This window comes from Ranitomeya variabilis, chromosome 4 (genome assembly GCF_051348905.1).
Source record: "Ranitomeya variabilis isolate aRanVar5 chromosome 4, aRanVar5.hap1, whole genome shotgun sequence".
Classification (NCBI taxonomy): Eukaryota; Metazoa; Chordata; class Amphibia; order Anura; family Dendrobatidae; genus Ranitomeya; species Ranitomeya variabilis.
In genome coordinates, this window is record NC_135235.1 from 642259784 (window position 1) to 642272138 (window position 12355).

General features: G+C 43.2%; 2 protein-coding genes across 4 annotated transcripts in view; both read right to left on the reverse strand.

The window, feature by feature from the left end:
• The window catches only part of LOC143767360 (uncharacterized), a 272655-nt gene that overhangs the window by 142686 nt on the left and 117614 nt on the right, over window positions 1–12355 (reverse strand). The gene's annotated exons all lie outside the window — the stretch shown is intronic.
• LOC143767344 (uncharacterized) overlaps window positions 1–12355 on the reverse strand; it is a 72341-nt gene that overhangs the window by 49510 nt on the left and 10476 nt on the right. The window lies entirely within an intron of this gene.

The following is a 12355-nucleotide window of genomic DNA, read 5'->3' on the forward strand; positions in this document are numbered from 1 at the left end:
TGAACAAGTTGTAGATTTTTTTTTGTTTGCACCCTATTCATTATTCTATTTGTGCTTTTTTATTATTTTTTTATGTTCTAACCTGTTTTGACTTGTTTTTGCCGCTTTGTGGGCAGAGTTTGTGATTTCAAGGGTTTTAACCCAATTCATCAATTACGGCTTTGTAAAAAGTCATACATTTTGGCACAACTTCACCCCAGTCCTCCCCTTGAGTATTTTTTTTAACTTTTGGTGCCAAAAGCAGTTCTAGACTAGAAGAAAGCCCATTTGTGACTTTACACCAAATTCATGAATCGCGTACACCATTTTAACAGATTTGGAACCAAAAAACAGCAACTAACACAACAAGACAAAAAAGAAAAGTTACTTAGAAATAAAAAAAGAAAATGAGGTGCCATAGAATGTGTGAGGCCGGAGTCACACTAGCGTATAACACGGACGAGTGCTATGCAAGAAAACATCACATAGCACTCGGACCATCACATCATCGTTTCCTTTCTCGGATGTATTCTACGTGCGAGTGAAATCGCAGCATGCTGCTATTTTATGCGTTTATCGGACGAGTCTCGCCAATACAAGTCTATAGGTGCGAGAAAAAAACGCACAGCACTCGCAGCATGCGAGTGCTGTCCATTTTTTATGCACCGGTGTCCTTTGAGAAGCCGGTAATTCATGCGCTGCATACAGTAAAAATCACACTGACAGGTTAGAATAGAATAGATAGAATAGCAATATACACATAGAATACAAACATATATACACACGTCAGTAACACAAATATATATGTATCTATATTGCACAGAAAGATAGATCGAAGAAAGCTGGTAATTCATTTGCCGGCTTCTGTAAAATCACTACAGGAGTCGACAGGATAGAAGAGATTGAATTACATACAGTAAATACAAATAGAATAGGTAGATATATAGATGTCAGTGACAAATACAATTAGTACAGTGTTTATGCAAATTACTGGACATGTATTTAATTAATAAAATATTATTTTTGGGAAAATAATGGCGTGGGCTCTCAAGCGCAATTTTCGCAACCAGCAGAGGGAAAGCCAGCAACTGGGGGCAGATGTTTAAAGCCTGGGAAGGGGGTATTACCTATGGAGCTTCCCAGGCTATTAATATCAGCTCACAGCTGTATACTTAGCCTCTACTGGCTATTAAAATAGGGGAGCCCCCCAAAAATGACATGGGGTCCCCCTAGAATTAATAACCAGCAAAGGCTATGCAGACAGCTGCGGGCTGATAATAAGCCTAGGAAGGGGCCATGGATATTGCCCCCCCCCCCTCCCCGGCTAAAAACATCAACGCCCAACCCCCCTCCAGAGAAAGCGCATCTCTAAGATGTGCCAATTCTGGCACTTAGCCTCACTCTTCCCACTTGCCCTGTAGCAGTGGCAAGTGGGGTAATAGTTGTGGGGGTTGTCACCTTTGTGACACCAAGCCACGAGGATAGTAATAGAGAGGCGTCAATAAGACGCCCCCATTACTAACCCCATAGTCAAATTGTTAAGAAAACACAGACACCCAGTAAAAAATCCTTTAATTGAAATAAAGATACAGACTCCTTTAATATTCTTAATTAAACCATACTTACCACACCTAATTCCTGCAAATTCCTCGATCTCCTGTAATAAAAGTAAAATAATAAACCAACAATATACCCATACCTGTACGTCATTGTGTCCCATGCAGTAATCCATATCTGGGAAATATACAGTTTTCAACCTGGACGGTGCCAAGATGTGACCATACAGACTCCTTTAATATTCTTAATTAAACCATACTTACCACACCTAATTCCTGCAAATTCCTTGATCTCCTGTAATAAAAGTAAAATAATAAACCAACAATATACCCATACCTGTACGTCATTGTGTCCCATGCAGTAATCCATATCTGGGAAATATACAGTTTTCAACCTGGACGGTGCCAAGATGTGACCATCCCGTCTGAAAACCACTGGTGAATGAGCTGCTGATAGCAGCTCAAGTGACTGGCGGTGACATCACTGAAGCTGCGCTCCCTCACAGCCTGAACTGCGGTGAACTCTGGACCGTGGGAAAATGCACTGTCAAAACATATTGACAATTATGCAACAAGGAAAGGAAAATAGCAACTTCCAAACATATCCTGCTGCCCTAGGTTTGTTGGAGTCTCATGGGGCTTCCCATAGCTTTTCATGCACCATGGTAGATGGGCTCACCTTTGCTGCTTCACACTGTTTTATAAGGATAGTAAGTACTTTCTTGGGACTTTTTTTGCTTTTGGGTGGCAAATTAAAATTACTTTTGTATATTTTATTGCTGCACTGCCAGAACATAGAATTAGACTTACCGGCAATTCGGTTTCTAGTAACCCACCATGACAGAACACAGGAGGATGCTACCCCTTTCCTAATAGGGACAGGAAATATCAAAGAGGTTAAATAACCACTCTCAAATTCTCTCCCTCAGTGTTATTAAAAAGGACCACAGGCGAAGAAATGCTTCAAATTATATTTTATTCTCTTTGTCTGAGAAGAAAGAAAAATTAAGCAAAAAGAAGGGATTTACCTGTGCTGTCGTGGTGGGTTACTAGAAAACGAATTACTAATGAGTCTAATTCTATTTTAACTAGAAACCCCCCACAACAGCACACTGGAGCAGTACCCAAGAATAATGTTTACGGAGGGACTATAGCTCGGAGGACTTTTCTCCCGAAAGCCAAATGCTCTTCCGACATCAGGTCTAGCCTGTAATGCTTGGGGAACGTATGGACCGAGGACCAGGTAGCAGCTCTGCATATCTGCTCGATGGAAGCACTGGCTTTCTCAGCCCAGGAGACATATGTTGCTCCGGTAGAGTGAGCCGTAAAGTTCTCTGGCGGTGGAAGGCCTTGGGCATGACATGCCTCCGAGATTGCTCTCTTGATCCAGTTGGCGATCGTGGATCTGGAAGTTGTCTTCCCCTTATTTTATCCTCGAAGGTGAACAAACAGGTTTTGGTCCTTCCTAGTTTTTTCCGTCACCTGAAGATAATGGAGAACCGTTCTCCGAACCTCCAAAGTGTGCAACTGTTCTTCTTCCTTATTTCCGGGCTCTTGGTAGAAGGGGGGAAGAATTATCTCCTGAGACTTGTGAAACTCCGAGACCACCTTGGGAATAAATGAAAGATCCAGTCGCAGAATAAGTCGGTCCTGTAACATTTTCATGTAGGGTTCATTGATCGAGAAAGCTTGTAATTCACCCACTCTCCTGGCTGTAATTATTGCTACCAGGAAGGCTGCTTTCCAGGAGAACATACCACCCACATAAAAGCAGGCATAAGTCCAATTATATGAAAATTACAAAAACTTTATTGGTAACAACAGGCATAAAACAGTAAAGGGAAAATTCCCCGTGTCACCCTCAGCACGTGCAATAGGACAGGGGTGGGCGCATATAATAGTATCTACTAATGTCTCAAGGGGTGAGGAAGGCATTTGCCGAAACGCGTGTCGGGGTGGATGGGAGTTGGGTGCCTATATACTTATACCACTTGGCTTATTGGTATGTATATTCCATGTATACATATTTGACTTCATATGTCAGTACTGTATATAACTACTCTGTTGGACTACCTATGTATACTTAAGGCTGCTACTGACAATACTGACATTAGTAGATACTATTATATGTGCCCACCCCTGTCCTATTGCACGTGCTGAGGGTGACACGGGGGATTTTCCCTTTACTGTTTTATGCCTGTTGTTACCAATAAAGTTTTTGTAATTTTCATATAAATGGACTTATGACTGCTTTTATGTGGGTGGTATGTTCTTAGTGAATATGCAGTTTGTCTGTTACAGTCCTATCCAGTCATATTATCTTTTGATAATTAACCCACTATTGGGATTGTTACTGTACTATTGATATAGAAAATGTTCAGCATAGCCTAAAAGAGGAGGTGCATAGATATAGGTTCCCAACCCTTCATACATGGAATAGTTACAACTAGCACACTCCAATGTGATGCAAAAATGGGGGTGTTTAATATACATACAGTAGTCACAAACGTTTCGGTCTGCAATGGACCTTCATCAGTGTGCTAAATATAGCGTGAATGGTATATATAGTAGAACCCCGGTAGGAATTAACTGATTCGCATCAAAATGTAAGTTTAAAAATTGCACTGAAAACAGTTTTGAATGGTAGGTCAGTCCGGCTAGAGGGAGAGGAAGAGATACGAGAGCCACGCGGTATCCGCCGCAAGTGGAGTGACCTTCCCCGACTATATATACCATTCACACTATATTTAGCACACTGATGAAGGTCCATTGCAGACCGAAACGTTTGTGACTACTGTATGTATATTAAACACCCCCCTTTTTGCATCACATTGGAGTGTGCTAGTTGTAACTATTCCTGTTACTGTACTATTGACTGGTATGAATTCCACTAAGTATGCATGCTTTTCCAGGAGAGCATGTCTACGTCTATGGATGACAAGGGCTCAAAGGCTGGTAGTGTGAGCCCCTTCAGGACCACATTGAGGTCTCAGGATGGTACCAAGTTCATATCTCTTGAACGGATGCAAGATGCTGTTGTCATAAACCTTCTAATCCATCGGTGGTTGGCTAACGTCTGGTCAAAACATGAGCTTAGAGCCGCCACCTGGACTTTGAGGGTGCTAGGTCTGAGACCCTTATCTAGCCCTTCTTGCAGAAAATCTAGGATCCGTGCTAAGTTCAGTTGGTGCGAGTTAGGTTGTTCGGGTGCACTCCATGAGATAAAGGTCTCCCATATCTTCTGGTATATAGAATTGGTTACCGCCTTTCTGCTTTTCTGTAATATCCTACTGACCCTTTCTGATAATCCTCTGGTCTTCTGGACTGAGAACTCAGAAGCCAGGTACTTACATGTAACCTCTCGAGGTCCGGATGGAAGATTGGCACCTGGTGGAGGAGGCTTCTTACCGGGGGTAGCTCAACTGGTCCCTCTATACTGAAGTTGGAAAGAATACAAAACCAGCTTCTTTTCGGCCAGAATGTTGCTACAAAGATTATATTCAGTTTCTCCAATCTTATTTTTTGTAGAACCCTTGGTAGGACTGGTAATGTAGGGAAGGCATAAGCCAGTCTGAATCTCCATGGGTGGGCTAACACATCTATGCCTAAGCAGAGATCGCTGGATTTAGTGAAAAATATTAATCCACTTTTGGGTTCTGTCCAGTTGCAAAGGAATCTACCTCTGGATGGCCTCACCTTCTTGTCAGTATCTTAAAGACCTCGAAGTCTAGACTCCATTCCCCTGGATGAAGTTCTTTTCTTATCAGAAAATTGGAGCGGACAGGGAGAGTGGGGTTTCTGGCCGATATTGCCTTCAGGTCCTTGTGCCTTGTACTTCCTTGATGACAAAGGTGGGCAATTGTTGTCATGTTGCCTGAGTATATTTTGACATGGGTATCCTGGACTAGGTCTAATGCTGTCCTGAGTACCTCCTCTACTGCCTTCAGTTACCTGAAGCTTGAGGATTAATGGCTTATCCCTGGAATACGTGTTGGGAGACTAAAGCTCCCCATCCTTTCCCGCTGGCGTCTACTTTTATAGTGATCACTGGGTCTTGTGTCCAGGGGACCCCTCTGCTCAAATTCTTTGTTTTTAGCCACCATGTCAACGAGGTCTTTATGCGAGGCGGCATCTGGATCTTCTTGTCCAAGGATCCTGGGGATCCATCCCAGTTTGCCAGGATGTGTGTCTGAAGAATTCTGGTGTGTGCTTGTGCCCATGCTACCATATGGATTCAGGATGTCATGGATCCGAGAACTGACATGGCCCATCTTAATGACACCACCTTCTTGCTCTGTAATATCTTTGATTTTAACAAGATCTGTTTTTGTTTGGGCAAGAAAGATGTTTGGCTGTGTGAGTCTAGTAGGACTCCTAAGAATGTCTTTGCTGTTGCAGGAACCGTATGTGACTTTTTTAGGTTCACTATCCAGCCTAGAGACAATAAGATCTGGGTCGACATCTGTAGATGTTCCTGTAGCATGGGTACTGAAGGAGCCACAAGAAATTGTCGAGGTATGGAACTATGCATATGTGCTGACCTCTGATGTATGTCGTGACCTCTGACATGATTTTTGTGAAGATCCGTAAGGCAGATAATAGACCGAATGGAAGTACATTGAACTGATAATGGACTGTATGCTCTCCCTGGGCAATTGCGAATCTTAAGAATTGCAGATAAGTTGGATGGATCGGGATGTGGTACTATGCATCCTATAGGTCTATTGTCGCCATGACGAAATCCTGCCCAATCAGAGGTACAGTTATCCTGACAGATTCCATCTTGAATCTTCTATATGTTATGTAATGATTCAGGGGTTTCAGACTGATTATACCCAATGGGACCCGTTTGGTTTTTTTTAATGAGGATCAGATTTGAGTAATGTCCCCCTGTTTTTTTCTTTTTCTGTGACCATGGAGACTACCTTTGTAGATAATAGGCCCTTCACTCCTGCTATCAAAGTGGACTGTAGTTCAGGAGAGGAGAGTCGCGTTGTTTTTATTGTTTTTGGAGGATAAGAGGCAAATTCTATCTTTATTCCTTTCCCGACTGATGTTAGAGTCCATTGATCTGAACAGATCTTGTTCCAAATGTGAAAAGAAGTTTGAGATGCCACCTCCTACTATGTGGCGTCATGGCTTATTTTGTCTCTGGGAGTGGGGAAGAAAAAGATTTCTGCCTTTCCCCCTTTCGGGTAGCTCCAGCGACCTGATTTGTCCTTCCCCTTGTACTGAGGTGTATGCTCTTGCTGGTGGTGAAAGGGCCTTTTCTAAGTATTCCTAGGTTCAGGTAAGGTCTTTTTTTTCATCCGAAGTCTTCTTTAACAGCTCGTCAAGGGAAGGACCAAACATGTATTTCCCTCTGAAGGGGATAGAACACAACTTCATTTCTGAAGTCATGTCCCCGCTCCAGGATCTTAGTCAGAGTGCTCGTCTCACAGAGTTTGATAATCCTGACAATCTTACAGATTCTGCAGAGGCATCTGCTAAAAACCCTGTTGCCTTCTGGAAGAGAGGTAGAGAAGCTAGAATGTCCTCTCTGGGAGTACCCGTGGACAGGTGTTCCTCCAGCTGACCCAGCCAACGGTACATCAATCGGGCCAGGTAGATACAACGTTGGTATTTAATAGTGATGAGCGAATATACTCGTTACTCGGGATTTCCCGAACACGCTCGGTGTCCTCTGAGTATTTTTTAGTGCTCGAAGATTTAGTTTTAATCGCCGCAGCTGAATGATTTACATCTGTTAGCCAGCATAAGTACATGTGGGGGTTGCCTGGTTGCTAGGGAATCCCCACATGTAATCAAGCTGGCTAAGAGATGTTAATCATTCAGCTGCGGTGATGAAAACTAAGTCTCCGAGCACTAAAAAATATTTGGAGGACACCCGAGCGTGCTCGGGAAATCTCGTGTAACGAGTATATTAGCTCATCACAAGTACTTAATGAAGATGCCAAGGTTTCCCATGATAGCCAAAAAATGAATAAATCCATATAGCACCAGACATATGTGCCCCCCAATGATTAGTCCCGCTTACCCATTATAACTTAGTAGTGTCCGTATGTCTCCCTGCTGGCCCCGTTCTATTTACCAATATTATTGTGCTTGCCACTATTCATACTTAGAAGTGTCCTTAACCCCTTTCTGTCATTGGACGTACTATTCCGTCCATGTGGGGTGGGCCCTACTTCCCAAGGATGGAATAGTACGTCCAGCACGATCGGCCGCGCTCACGGGGGGAGCGCGGCCGATCGCGGCCGGGTGTCAGCTGACTATCGCAGCTGACATCCGGCACTATGTGCCAGGAGCGGTCACGGACCGCCCCCGGCACATTAACCCCCGGCACACCGCGATCAAACATGATCGCGGTGTACCGGCGGTATAGGGAAGCATCGCGCAGGGAGGGGGCTCCCTGCGTGCTTCCCTGAGACCCCCGGAGCAACGCGATGTGATCGCGTTGCTCCGAGGGTCTCCTACCTCCTTCCTCGCTGCAGGTCCCGGATCCAAGATGGCCGTGGCATCCGGGTCCTGCAGGGAAAGAGGTGGCTTACCGAGTGCCTGCTCAGAGCAGACACTTGGTAAGCCTGCAGCCCTGCACAGCAGATCGCAGATCTGGCAGAGTGCTGTGCACACTGCCAGATCAATGATCTGTGATGTCCCCCCCTGGGACAAAGTAAAAAAGTTAAAAAAAAAATGTTCACATGTGTAAAAAAAAAAAAAATTCCTAAATAAATAAATAAAAAAAATAATTATTCCCATAAATACATTTCTTTATCTAAATAAAAAAAAAATCAAACAATAAAAGTACACATATTTAGTATCGCCGCGTCCGTAACGACCCCACCTATAAAACTACATAACTAGTTAACCCCTTCAGTGAACACCGTAAAATTTAAAAAAAAAAAAAAAACGAGGCAAAAAACAACGCTTTATTCTCATACCGCCAATCAAAAAGTGGAATAACACGCGATCAAAAAGACGGATATAAATAACCATGGTACCGCTGAAAACGTCATCTTGTCCAGCAAAAAACGAGGCGCCATACACCATCATCAGCGAAAAAATAAAAAAGTTATAGCCCTCAGAATAAAGCGATGCCAAAATAATTATTTTTTCTATAAAATAGCTTTTATCGTATAAGAGCGCCAAAACATAAAAAAATGATGTAAATGAGATATCGCTGTAATCGTACTGACCCGAAGAATAAAACTGCTTTATCAATTTTACCAAACGCAGAACGGTATAAACGCCTCCCCCCAAAAAAATTCATGAATAGCTGGTTTTTGGTCATTCTGCCTCACAAAAATCGGAATAAAAAGCGATCAAAAAATCTCCCGTGCCCGATCATGTTACCAATAAAAACGTCAACTCGTCCCGCAAAAAACAAGACCTCACATGACTCTGTGGACTCAAATATGGAAAAATTATAGCTCTCAAAATGTGGTAACACAAAAAATATTTTTTGCAATAAAAAGCATCTTTCAGTGTGTGACGGCTGCCAATCATAAAAATCCGCTAAATAACCCGCTATAAAAGTAAATCAAACCCCCCTTCATCACCCGCTTAGGCTACGTTCACATTTGCGTTGTGCGCCGCAGCGTCGGCGACGCAACACACAACGCAGGAACACCGCATGCACAACGCATGCACAACGCTGCGTTTTGCGACGCATGCGTCCTTTTTTTGCTTGATTTTGTACGCACAAAAAATGCAACTTGCTGCGTCCTCTGCGCCATGACGCATGCGCCGCAGTGACGCATGCGTCACAAAACGCAAGTGCAACGCATGTCCATGCACCCCCATGTTAAATATAGGGGCGCATGACGCATGCGGCGACGCTGCGGCGCCCGACGCTGCGGCGCAGAACGCTAATGTGAACGTAGCCTTAATTAGGGAAAAATTAAAAAAAATTAAAAAATGTATTTATTTCCATTTTCCCATTAGGGTTAGGGCTAGGGTTAGGGTTAGGGTTAGGGTTAGGGCTAGGGCTAGGGTTAGGGCTACATTTAGGGTTGGGGCTAAAGTTAGGGTTAGGGTTGGGGCTAAAGTTAGGGTTAGGGTTTGGATTACATTTACGGTTGGGAATAGGGTTGGGATTAGGGGTGTGTCTGGGTTAGAGGTGTGGTTAGGGTTACCGTTGGGATTAGGGTTAGGGGTGTGTGTGGATTAGGGTTTCAGTTATAATTGGGGGGTTTCCACTGTTTAGGCACATCAGGGGCTCTCCAAACGTGACATGGCGTCCCATTTCAATTCCAGCCAATTCTGCGTTGAAAAAGTAAAACAGTGCTCCTTCCCTTCCAAGCTCTCCCGTGCGCCCAAACAGGGGTTTACCCCAACATATGGGGTATCAGCGTACTCGGAACACATTGGAGAACAACTTTTGGGGTCCAATTTCTCCTGTTACCCTTGGGAAAATACAAAACTGGGGCTAAAAAATAATTTTTGTGGAAAAAAAAATTATTTTTTATTTGCATGGCTCTGCGTTATAAACTGTAGTGAAACACTAGGGGGTTCAAAGCTCTCACAACACATCTAGATGAGTTCCTTAGGGGGTCTACTTTCCAAAATGGTGTCACTTGTGGGGGGTTTCTACTGTTTAGGTACATTAGGGGCTCTGCAAACGCAATGTGACGCCTGCAGACCATTCCATTTAAGTCTGCATTCCAAATGGCGCTCCTTCCCTTCCGAGCCCTCCCATGCGCCCAAACGGTGGTTCCCCCCCACATATGGGGTATCAGCGTACTCAAGACAAATTGGACAACAACTTTTGGGGTCCAATTTCTCCTGTTACCATTGGGAAAATACAAAACTGGGGGCTAAAAAATAATTTTTGGGGGAAATTTTTTATTTTTTTATTTTCACGGCTCTGCGTTATAAACCGTAGTGAAACACTTGGGGGTTCAAAGTTCTCACAACACAACTAGATAAGTTCCTTGGGGGGTCTAGTTTCCAATATTGGGTCACTTGTGGGGGGTTTCTACTGTTTAGGAACATTAGGGGCTCTGCAAACGCAATGTGACGCCTGCAGACCAATCCATCTAAGTCTGCATTGCAAATGATGCTCCTTCCCTTCCGAGCTCTGCCATGCGCTCAAACGGTGGTTCCCCCCCAGATATCAGGTATCAGCGTACTCAGGACAAATTGGACAACAATATATAGGGTCTAATTTCTCCTGTTACCCTTGGAAAAATACAAAACGGGGGGCTAAAAAATAATTTTTGTGGAAAAAAAAATATTATTTATTTGCACGGCTCTGCGTTATAAACTGTAGTGAAACACTTAGGGGTTCAAATCTCTCACAACACATCTAGATGAGTTCCTTAGGGGGTCTACTTTCCAAAATGGTGTCACTTGTGGTTTTTTTTTACTGTTTAGGTACATTAGGGGCTCTGCAAACGCAATGTGACGCCTGCAGACCATTCCATCTAAGTCTGCATTCCAAATGGCGCTCCATCCCTTCCGAGCCCTCCCATGCGCCCAAACGGTGGTTCCCCCCCATATATGGGGTATCAGCGTACTCAGGACAAATTGGACAACAACTTTTGGGGTCCAATTTCTCCTGTTACCCTTGGGAAAATACAAAACTGGGGGCTAAAATATAATTTTTGTGGGAAAAAATTTTTGTTTTATTTTTACGGCTCTGCATTATAAACTTCTGTGAAGCACTTGGTGGGTCAAAGTGCTCACCACACCTCTAGATAAGTTCCTTAGGGGGTCTACTTTCCAAAATGGTGTCACTTGTGGGGGGGTTTCAATGTTTAGGCACATCAGTGGCTCTCCAAACGCAACATGGCGTCCCATCTCAATTCCTGTCAATTTTGCAGTGAAAAGTCAAACGGCGCTCCTTCCCTTCCGAGCTCTCCTATGCGCCCAAACAGTGGTTTACCCCCACATATGGGGTATCAGCGTACTCAGGACAAATTGCACAACAACTTTTGTGGTCCAATTTCTTCTCTTACCCTTGGGAAAATAAAAAATTGGGGGCGAAAAGATCATTTTTGTGAAAAAATATGATTTTTTTTTTTACGGTCCTGCATTATAAACTTCTGTGAAGCACTTGGTGGGTCAAAGTGCTCACCACACCTCTAGATAAGTTCCTTAGGGGGTCTACTTTCCAAAATGGTGTCACTTGTGGGGGGTTTCAATGTTTAGGCACATCAGTGGCTCTCCAAACGCAACATGGCGTCCCATCTCAATTCCAGTCAATTTTGCATTGAAAAGTCAAATGGCGCTCCTTCGCTTCCGAGCTCTGTCATGCGCCCAAACAGTAGTTTACCCCCACATATGGGGTATCGGCGTACTCAGGACAAATTGTATAATATCTTTTGGGGTCCATTTTCTCCTGTTACCCTTGGTAAAATAAAACAAATTGGAGCTGAATTAAATTTTGTGTGAAAAAAAGTTAAATGTTCATTTTTATTTAAACATTCCAAAAATTCCTGTGAAACACCTGAAGGGTTAATAAACTTTTTGAATGTGGTTTTGAGCACCTTGAGGGGTGCAGTTTTTAGAATGGTGTCACACTTGGGTATTTTCTATCATATAGACCCCTCAAAATGACTTCAAATGAGATGTGGTCCCTAAAAAAAAATGGTGTTGTAAAAATGAGAAATTGCTGGTCAACTTTTAACCCTTATAACTCCCTAACAAAAAAAAATGTTGGTTCCAAAATGATGCTGATGTAAAGTAGACATGTGGGAAATGTTACTTATTAAGTATTTTGTGTGACATATCACTGTGATTTAATTGCATAAAAATTCAAATTTGGAAAATTGCGAAATTTTCAAAATTTTCACCAAATTTCCATTTTTTTCACAAAT